We start from the raw sequence: 10,254 nt of genomic DNA on the forward strand, positions 1-10,254 counted from the left end.
CTGTATTTAAAATATGACTTCACTTATCTTACCTTCCTTTTATTATAGGGTAAACTGTGAAGCACTAAGTATATTAACATATGGCTCTGGTCTTGAATGGGTTACTTCTTGTTCATGTTTATGTGACCAGAAAAGGATGCTGATTAATTGAACAGATTTGGTGACAAAGATTAATATTCATAATTTGCACAAATATTGGCATGTCAAAATATTGTCATATGTCAATATATGTAGTTTTACTCCTTTGCGACAATTGTCATGCCAAGCACGTCACGGAAAAACATACAGTTAATGACATGCCAGCCATGTTATGGTGTTAAATGATCTTAGAAAGGAGTCAACAATCATATCTTGATATTGAGGCATTCAGCTACACCAAAAAATATGGAAGGTGTCACATCCTCTGCCAGTAGGGTGACCACATCCTGTGGCAGATCCTGTGGATGCAATCAGTGTGCCAGGGATGACATGATACTAAAGGGGGGTGCATTAATTCACAAGGGGGTGCTGGCTAGGGGCATCACATAAATCAATACTGAGGGGGGGGGGCTGGGTGTTGGATAAATATACAATGTGGGACCAGCTGGGAGCATTACGCAATAGTGTGGAGGCATTAGGGTGACCACATTGGCCATGTTTTCCAGGACATCGGAAATGACCAGCCAGGTAAAGTGCTACCTTGTAGTATGGGGGATGTATAATCTCATGGAAGGGAACCAATTAGTCATACTAATCCTGAATCATCTAACAAGGAGTTGAGCCACAAGCTAAGGACAGTGACTTAGACCATCCCAACAGTGAGGTGACTCAGGTGTAGGTAGGTAAAGTTTGTTACTGAGTGTAGTTGGCAAAGCACAGACGGATCCAGATTTCTGTACAGGTAAACTGCAGGGTGGAGTCAGAAATAAGTGACACAGGATGCCAGGGGTTAACGCAGAATGGATAATCAGACATAGTTATACAAGCCAGAGGTTGGTTCACATTACATCAAAGCCTCTGACCCTCTTGTTTTAGACTATGACCTAACTCTTTTCTAACATTGCCTCTCCTTTCAAATAAACTTGCCTGTACTCCTGTACTTTTTAAAATCCCTTTAAGTATTTAAATGTTACTATTGTATTCCTCTCCTCTCTTCTTTCCTCCGAGCTATACATATTAGATCATTTAATTTTCCTTCATGATCTCTGTCCTGCAAACCAATTGTGTAGGTCTCCTCTGAACTCTCTCCAATGTGCCAATATTCTTCTGGAGATGGTGTCCACAGAACTGTAAGCAATACCAGTAAGGCCTGACCAGGGATCTGCAAAGCTGCATAATCAACTCCCTCTTCTTTCTACTAATGCCTCTTCTTATGCAATCCAGCATCCAGCTTGCTTTTTTAAACACATTATTGCATTGATATGTGTGTATGTGAGCATGGATGTGTTTTAGGCATTTGCAAAAATGAGGCAGATGTATTTTCTCTCTAAATCTTTGCCTGCTGGCCACTTTCGCTTCTGCAAAGCACTTCCATAGAAACATAGAAAGTGACGGCAGATAAGAACCATTCTGCGATACCCGGGAACTACCCTTGCAGGATGTGGCCAGGACTGCCCACTGATGTTAGTGCTCCCGCTTACGTCGAACAAAAATGGTTGGGTAGTGGAGCCTGTCAAGACCCCACGACCTGGAGAATTTGGGTGAACGGAAGAAGTGGTGCTTCTGCCGTAGTTCTCCGGGTTGAACCCGAAGAGTTCCCAGGTATGCATTCTGCCCATTTAGTCTATTCAACATCTGAATACTTTCCTTAGTCCCTGGCCTATCCCATGTTTGCTTAAGCACCTTTGCTGTATTAACATCTGTCACTTCTTCTGGAAGGCTATTCTATGTATCCACTATCCTTTCAGTAAAGGACATAGGGGTCCTTTGGTTTCTAATTTGGCCGCTGATTAAAGTCCATGTAAACTGTGCATTAAAAACTTAAAGACTTAAATGGACTGTCCCTAAAATTTAACACTGCAAAGAAATGTTTCATCTTGCTGCAACTTGAAGCAAGCTAATATAGAACAAAGGAAAATCATCTTTAAACAAATCGAACTTTCGTTACATAAAAAATAATTATTTTTCATATGCAAGTGAGTTTTCTAAAAATAGGACACCTTAATTAAGACTGAATGTACAAAATAACTGATTTACTTGTCATTTTACTGAAATGTATATGCAGCCATGGAAACTCTTAACTGTTACTATTTGTGCCAAGCTGTATTAATTTCATAAATTCATTTATTTCATTGTTATTCAAAGAAGAGAAATCACTAAACTTGATAAAATGTATATTTGTCACAATTCTTCCTTTAGAAGGTGAACAGTGGTAATATTGGCAAGGTTCCTAGTAATAGTGTCAGGCAATCACTCATGCAGGTTCCACTAATTCCACCCAGGGGTTGAGCCCCAAGGATCGACTGGGCCAAAAGTGTGTGAAAGCCAGGTACAATGTCCAAAGGGTTAATCCAGAAGCCAGATCAAAAATACAAAGATAAAAGGTCAAGGGAGCCAGAGGTACATGTAGTCCATGAAACAAGTTCGGAACACGGAAGGGACATCAGAAGAAATGGCAAGCAAGTTACCAGGAGAACCAGCTAACAGCTAAGCACAGTATTGACTGAACAGCTATCTTTTATCTTTAACTTTGGCACCCTCCCTGACGTTATTCCTACACAGCCGCCCCTCCTGAGAAGCTGGCATCGGACGTGCAGGGGAACCAGGACACGTTGCCACAGCAACCGTATGCGCCTCCAGGTTAGTGGACGTGGAGCTGACGTGGCGCTTTTAGAGGTGAGGAAGGTGAGCAGCGGAGGATGCACTGCTCTGGTCAGTGTGACAATATTGTCCCCTTTAACAATAAAAAGTGAACATTCCTATTTATTATGGTAAGGAGTCCAAAACTTTATCAGAAGTAAGTGCAGTACATTACTAAACTATGAAAATATATTCATAGCTATTCCCTGATTTTTAGATGGGGGGTATCAAATACTAAAGGAATAATTTAATTCCAAGAGTTTTTTAACCAAATTGATTAGGATAACAATAATAAGATCAGTTGCTATGCTGGACCATCTTTAAGGACATTCAGTGGTGAGAATCATCTGTGAATGGGGGAACAGCAGCTTTTCTCTTAAATAAGTTATTTATTCTTTTAAATGTTTTCAATAATGCATATTTAGGCACTCAGCTCCTTAAGGACCAGGGCTATTTTACACTACAGGACCAGATCCATTTTCGTGTTTTTACTATGTCTCTGTTCTACTTCCCTCTTTTTCACTTAGTGTACCCACACAAATTACATATTTTTGTGTGTTTAGGACAAGTAGGGCTTTCTTTTGAAACCGTGTTCCTATAAGTAAGACATTTGTATAAATCTGTTTTTAAATTCTTTAAGATATTTTCATATATATATGGCACTCAGCTATCATACACATTAAAAACTAAGGAGAAGCCCTTTATTATGTGATGTTGCATTTTATTTCATGAATCGATCCATAAACTAATTTTATTAGGTAAAAAACATGTATATTAAGATTTTATTTATATAAATAAACTAAAAAGACATGTTCTTATGTCTTACGTCTTATCTAAATGCACATGGCATTAGCACTTTTAAATACAATTTAAACATCATAAGACAGAAAGCAGGAGGTAGTTTAAGAATAACCCATTTACAGAGGCTTTGCATCTCCTTACCAGTTAAAATAAATTAGTTACACAGCATGGCCATCACATAATTTTCAGATATGGAGGTAAAAGCTTTTAAGAAAGACAGAATTTAATTTACACAATGAGAATATCAGTTTATGTAAAGTAAAATTGCGCTGTTTATTTTTGCTATCTGAATGAGCTGAATTTAAGCTTTTCATCAACCTGCGGCTGTTGAAACCGAAATGTCATTTTAAAAACCAAAATGAGTTTGTAAAACACATTCAACTCATATTCAGTACATTGCATTTGTGAGTGTTACTCCGGCGCATTAGGGAGTTATGTTACAAGACAACAATTTTAACAAATTACTAATGACATTTACCACACACAATGCGCACTTTCATGAAGGGGAGGAGGGCTTGCTGTTTTCAGCATGAGAGCCAAGTGCCCCCATTAGATAGTGTCCCAAAATGTATTTGAAAGCAAGGGGCATTGAAAGGAATCTGGGTATAAATGCCACCTAAAGTTCAGCATAATCTATTGCATCTAGTACTGGTCCATAATTATCAAATCAGAATAACCCAGGAACATATGTCCACTTACCAGACCTCCTTTTCTTATAGCACTATACATATTAAGAGTTAACAAAGGCTTGCTAAAATTGTGATTTTAGAATTGAAATTCGGATCTTATGTATAGCTTGGACAAGAGAATACAAGGCATATGATCATGGGTGGATCCAGGGAGTACAAAGGGGCATTTGTCCCTCCCCGGAGGAAGCTAACAGCATAGATAAAGGGGTAAGTCCTGAGTCCTCTAATTTCAGAAAGGAAATGGGTTTGGTTAGGGTCATGTAACGTTGCGTTGTATGATCCCACAGAAGAAGTGGGGCAGCTCGCACACACACAGTGTGAAGACAAGCTGAAGATTTGCTAAGTGAGTTGCGTGTGTGTGTCTGGGTATGTGTGTGTGTGTGTGTCTGTCTCAGGGGTGGTTCCAGAACCTGTTCTTGAGAAGGGCACTTACACTAACACATGCGCTAGCAAAAGCAGATGCTAACACACACTAATGCAACAAGACACATTAACTCACATGCATTAAGACTAACACAACCAGCCAGTCAACACTAACACACACAGACACACTATCAAACCCTCACACACTAACATATCCACCCTAACTGTCAGGCTCTACAGGGATTTGAACCAGCAACCTTGTGGATTCCAGATTAATCTATCCACCTATACAGGTGGATTGTGGGTTGCTGTTTCCTTCTGCCTCTCCTTGGCCATGTTATTCCTGCATGCTCTTGACACACACATTAAGGACCAATATAAACCGGGCATTATCCTAATGTCAGTGCTAGAGCATTGTGTTCCTGGCCTTGCTGCTGTCTGTCTGTTTCCTGCTGGTCTGCTGCCTGCCAGTCTGGTGCGGTCTGCCAGGATCCTTGCCAGAGGACTTCCAGCCTTGCTCCTGCCGTGTGCCCTGCTAGAGGGCTTCCAGCTGTGCTCCTGCCGTGTGCCCTGCCAGAGGACTTCCAGCTGTGCTTCTGCTGTGTGCCCTGCCAGAGGGCTTCCAGCCGTGCTTCTTCTGTGTGCCTGCCAGAGGGGTCCAGTTCCACGCCAACCCGGTCACTGAGAGCTTGTTATTCCAAGCATGTTTCATGCCTGTATTAAGCTTGTCACCCTAAGTTTATATCCTGCTCTTGCCCAGAACACCTATAGATGGCACCCAAGAGGAAGACTAGGGCTAAAGTGGAGACTAGCCCTGAACTGGATCCATCATCAGTGTGCCTTCGGCCATACTCTGAATCCAAGCTTGCCCCTGCATCGAGACTCCTACCTGATCCGGCACCCTGTGCCCTTACACTGACATACCCACATTCACCTTACATACCTGGACACTCACACAGACACACAAACGAACATATCCAGACATACACACAAACATACCCAGACACACATAAGCAGACACACACTAAGACACATACACGTACATAAGCAGAAACACACTAATAGACACACCCAAACAAACACAGTCACGCACTATTTTGAAGCCTCAGCTTTTCCTTAATGCAGTGCGAGCTTCCACGCTACTACCACAAGGTATGGCGTAGCATCACCCAATCTATCTCCTCCTTGGAATTAGCTGGAGGCAAGGTCTGTCTGGGTTTGTGTGTGCCTGGGTATATATGTGTGTGCCTGGTTATGTTAGTATGGGAATGTCTGGTTATGTTAGATTGGGGATGTCTGGTTATGTTTGATTGGGGATGTTAGTGTGTGTCTGAGTATATTAGTGTTTTGCCCAATCAATGAGGATACGGAATGACAGCACAACACACAGCAATTTGATCAAGCAAAACTTTAATATAGAACACTTAACATCCTATCTAATGAAGAAAGACTCTGCGACACGCAGATACTTCACTAAGTGTGTAGCTTGCCGTCACAGATAGCGGGATCGAAATCAATTCTCTTTAAGTCATCGCAGAGCTTCTCTATCTGTTCCTTGATGGACGGGGCAGTGGACTCCCATGAGCTGTTGAGTTGGGTCCCACTTCTGGCACACCTAAATCTCGAAGAAACACAGCATGCTATTAGTTTCAATCCTATCACACACAGTAGTATCAATATAATTATCACGACTTTTGGCTTCATGAAACTGGACATTAAATCATTCAGCTAGGATCCCACGGATCCTAACCAACTGAAAAGAATTCCAGTACTCATGAGATATATTATGGGCTTTGTTTTGAAGCCCTCTTATCTTATCAATATGTTCTTGAATGATTGTCACCTATCCAGGTACAGCACTCTTCTTTTTCTATTACTTTGAAAGTGCATCCTTGTATGGCCAGCAAATAATCAAGGGCCATGATCCCAGAGTGGCATTAACCACTCCATCCATTATTTCAGCATATTCATTTAATTTATATGCTAACGTTATACCCCATCCTGTCCAGGAAGGGAACCAAATCCATGCCTTGTCACTTGTGGAAAACAATTCTCATTTCAAACGGGACTAATGATATTCAGTATCATTAAACTGCCGTAGCCTTAATGCTGGGACTACTCTCCCTACAGTGCAACGTCCCCATGCTCCCATGGGCAGCCAGAAATATGCTTTGTTCCCACAAATAAAATAGAATCCTGGCTTTATTATCTGTGGGTTAGTAACTTAATACACGTGTTCATTTACTTTTTAGGCAGTTTGTTGATGCAATGGCCATATGGACTTATCTTGAGGGCTCCCTGACAGTCTTGTACCACACCGACCAACTCCAAGGACAATACAAAACATGATAGAACACCACTGATGCGTAGCGCAGTGATACTTATGGATAAGCTCATGAATCCCTGGTACAATTGCCTTTGCATGAGGTCTGTGATCCCCAGAGAGTAAGCAAGTAGATGGCAAGGTAGGCGATAGATTTGCACAAGCAAATCCACAACACACACACCTGATTGTAATATCCAGGGTATCTAGGAATATAATATCATTAGTCATTCCCTCATTTAAAAAAAAATAATATTCTAATAAAGGAAATATCAACATGTTATGTTTTGTTCTGGGCAATTTTTAGCTCCAGCTCCAATGGGGTCTGGGCCACGGGTACTTGTTTTCCTTTACTCAAGGCATTTATATTCATCCCTTAAATTTACTTCTGTGTGTTTTGGGTTTTCAATCGGTTCCTAAATTGACATGGGGCATACCCAGGCCCACCCTACTACTGGAGCTGCTAGTCCCACCTACTTCTGGCACAGGCCCTTTGTACTGAGCTACTTTTACTGAGGCTTGCTATGAAATCTGCCTGCCTTATCTAGCAGCAGCTTATTTTGGCACTGAAGCATTACTATCTTATTCTGTAGTTCAGATGCTTGTTTTTCTAAAGCAGTTACGGCTTGCGCGGTATTCTGTTTTTGCTGATAAGCCTTGTGATAAGAACAAAGCAAAATTGCACTAATCAAAATCCACCCTCTATGCCCCAGGGCAGCAATTTCTTTCCCCTTTTCAACCGTTACTTTTTTTTTTTGGAGACTACCTCCCACAAGTAAGAATCCAATATCTCACTGGGACAGGCGCCACCAGAGTGTGGAAAAAGAGGCATGAGAAGAAGCAGACAGGGATTTGGAGGCGATCGGCAGAGAAAGGAGGGAAAAATTGAGAGAAAGCGCAAGAGAGTGTGAGAGAGGGTGATAGGGAGTGTGAGAGAATGTGTAAGAGCATGAGTGAGTGAGAGTATGAGTGAGGGTGACTAAGAGTGAGTGTGAGAGTACACACTTACTCAGTAAGACTTAGTATAAGAGAGTGTGAGTAAGACTGAGTGAGAGGAAAAAGCAACAAAATGCAAATGAAAATGATGATAGGAGATGGAAGTTGTGCTGTACTACCGTCAATGTCTGGCTCAGTATATAGTAATGGGTTTTTTGGTGTACCACACCATTGTCTAACTCAGTATGTAATAAAAAGAGTCATACTGTACCACCATCAGTGTCTAGCTCAGTATATAGTGATGGGCGTTATGCTGTGTCACTTTCTGTGTTTGGCTTGCTATATAATGATATGAGTCATGCTGTAGCACAATCTGTGTCTGGCTCACTATGATAGGAGCCATGCTGTACCACCATCTATGTCTGGATCACTACATAATAATAAGAGTCAAGTTGTACCACAATTTGTATCATTCTACAGTGGTATGATGATAGAATTCTTTTTATACCACTGCCTGTGTCTGGCTAACTATATAACGATTGGAGTTATGCTGTATCATTGTCTGGCGCAATGCACTAATAAAAGTAAGTAAAAAAGTAAGTGCCCCTGAATGGCAGTAAGGAACAGTTGTCACCATAGCCACAGTTCTGAATGGCAGTAAGGAATATGCTGCTCTGGATAAGCAAGCACCTAGAAAGCGTTCTTCCAAAAAGGTGACATATCGCTTGGGTAGTGTGCCTGATGGCTGCTTTTTTTTATATATAAGTCTTCCAGAAGGAGGATTGGAGACTTAGGTGCTGGTAACACAGGGGGAGGTCATGTGCATTATGTGCTCTCTTCATCCTGCCCCCCCAAGTTTTTTTTTTAATCTTAGGAGACTGATCTACTTCTGCCAGCACCTCCTCCTTCCATCCAGTGGCGTCGCTACAGGGGGGCAAGGGGGGGCAATTGCCCCCCCTAGGTTATTCCTTGCCCCCCCTTTTGCCCCCCCCGCCGAATTTGAAACCCCCCAGGACAGTCCTTGACTGCTAACGACGGCATGGTGCAGTCGCTAGCAGTCCCAGTCAGGTGCTAACAACGGCACCATGCCGTCACTAGCACTATCTTACCTTGATGGAGGTCTGTGGACCTCCATCACCACCTACCCCGGCGATCTGCCCCTCACACTGAAGGGCATCACCGGGGCCACCTGATCTGCCCGGTGACGTCTCGCGCAATTACGTGATGACGTCACCGCGCAACTTTATTAACAACTGACAATTGTCAGTTAAAGAGGTATGGGGGCATGCTGCTTAGATGCCTGTATCTCAGGCATCTAAGCAGCTACATACCCCCAACATACACCATTGTAAAGGTAATCGCCTCACCTTTCCAACGGTATATAGATTGTAAAAAAAGAATAAAAAATATTAAGTTAAAAAAAATAAAAATGTAAAAAAAATGATTTGGGGGTCTCTTAAGGCAGATAAAAAAAGATCAAAATTGCCTAGAGACCCCCAAATTAAATTATTTAAACATAAAGTAGTTTAACTTTAAAAAAAAAAAAAAAGTTTACGTATTCTAGCTAAATGATCACTGTGGTAGCCAATGTTACCACAGCGATCATATAGCTATAAAAAGTCACATTCCCTTTTTAAAAATGGCCGATACTAATTTTTAATCCTATGATCCCTTTGATCATGGGGTTAAATTTAGCCAACGGTAGAGGGAGGCAATTTTTGAAATCCTGATGAACTGAAAATATTATTAAAATCAGCCATTTAGCCTGTGCGGTACGTGAGTAACCATCTCATCCCTGGAGCGCCTTCGATTACTGCTCACGTAGGAAGTTAAATTATGGCACAAAAAGTACACATTTGCAAAAACTACACCCCTTGGCGCATCAAATGAGGGGCTGCATGCGTTTCTAGTACAAACCTGGAATGCGCAAGACACAAATGAACATGTCATTATAGTTAGAAAAAACATATTTTCAAGCCAAAGCGACATATTCCATCATTATTTGTGCACTCAACTTTTGTCCTAGAAATACATGTAGCCCCTCATTTGAAGCTCCAAGGGGTGTAGTTTCTTAACATGGATGAATTGTCTGAATGAGGGAGAGCATGAGTTAATGTGTGGATGAATTGTCTGAATGAGGGAGAGCATGAGTTAATATGTGGATGATTTGTCTGAATGAGGGAGAGCATGAGTTAATGTGTATCATCAGTGGCGTCGGCAGGGGGGGGCCAGAGGGGGCCATGGCCCCCCCTACATCATGCTGTGCCCCCCGGTGTGCCCCCCCAATTGAAACGCCGGCTTTTTTTTTTTTTTTTAATAGACCCGGAGGAGAGAGTGAGAGGCGCCGAGCGGTTGCTGAGGAAT

This window comes from Sceloporus occidentalis, unplaced genomic scaffold, assembly GCF_023333645.1.
Source record: "Sceloporus occidentalis isolate IW3139 unplaced genomic scaffold, rSceOcc1.0.p SCAF_25, whole genome shotgun sequence".
Taxonomy (NCBI): Eukaryota; Metazoa; Chordata; class Lepidosauria; order Squamata; family Phrynosomatidae; genus Sceloporus; species Sceloporus occidentalis.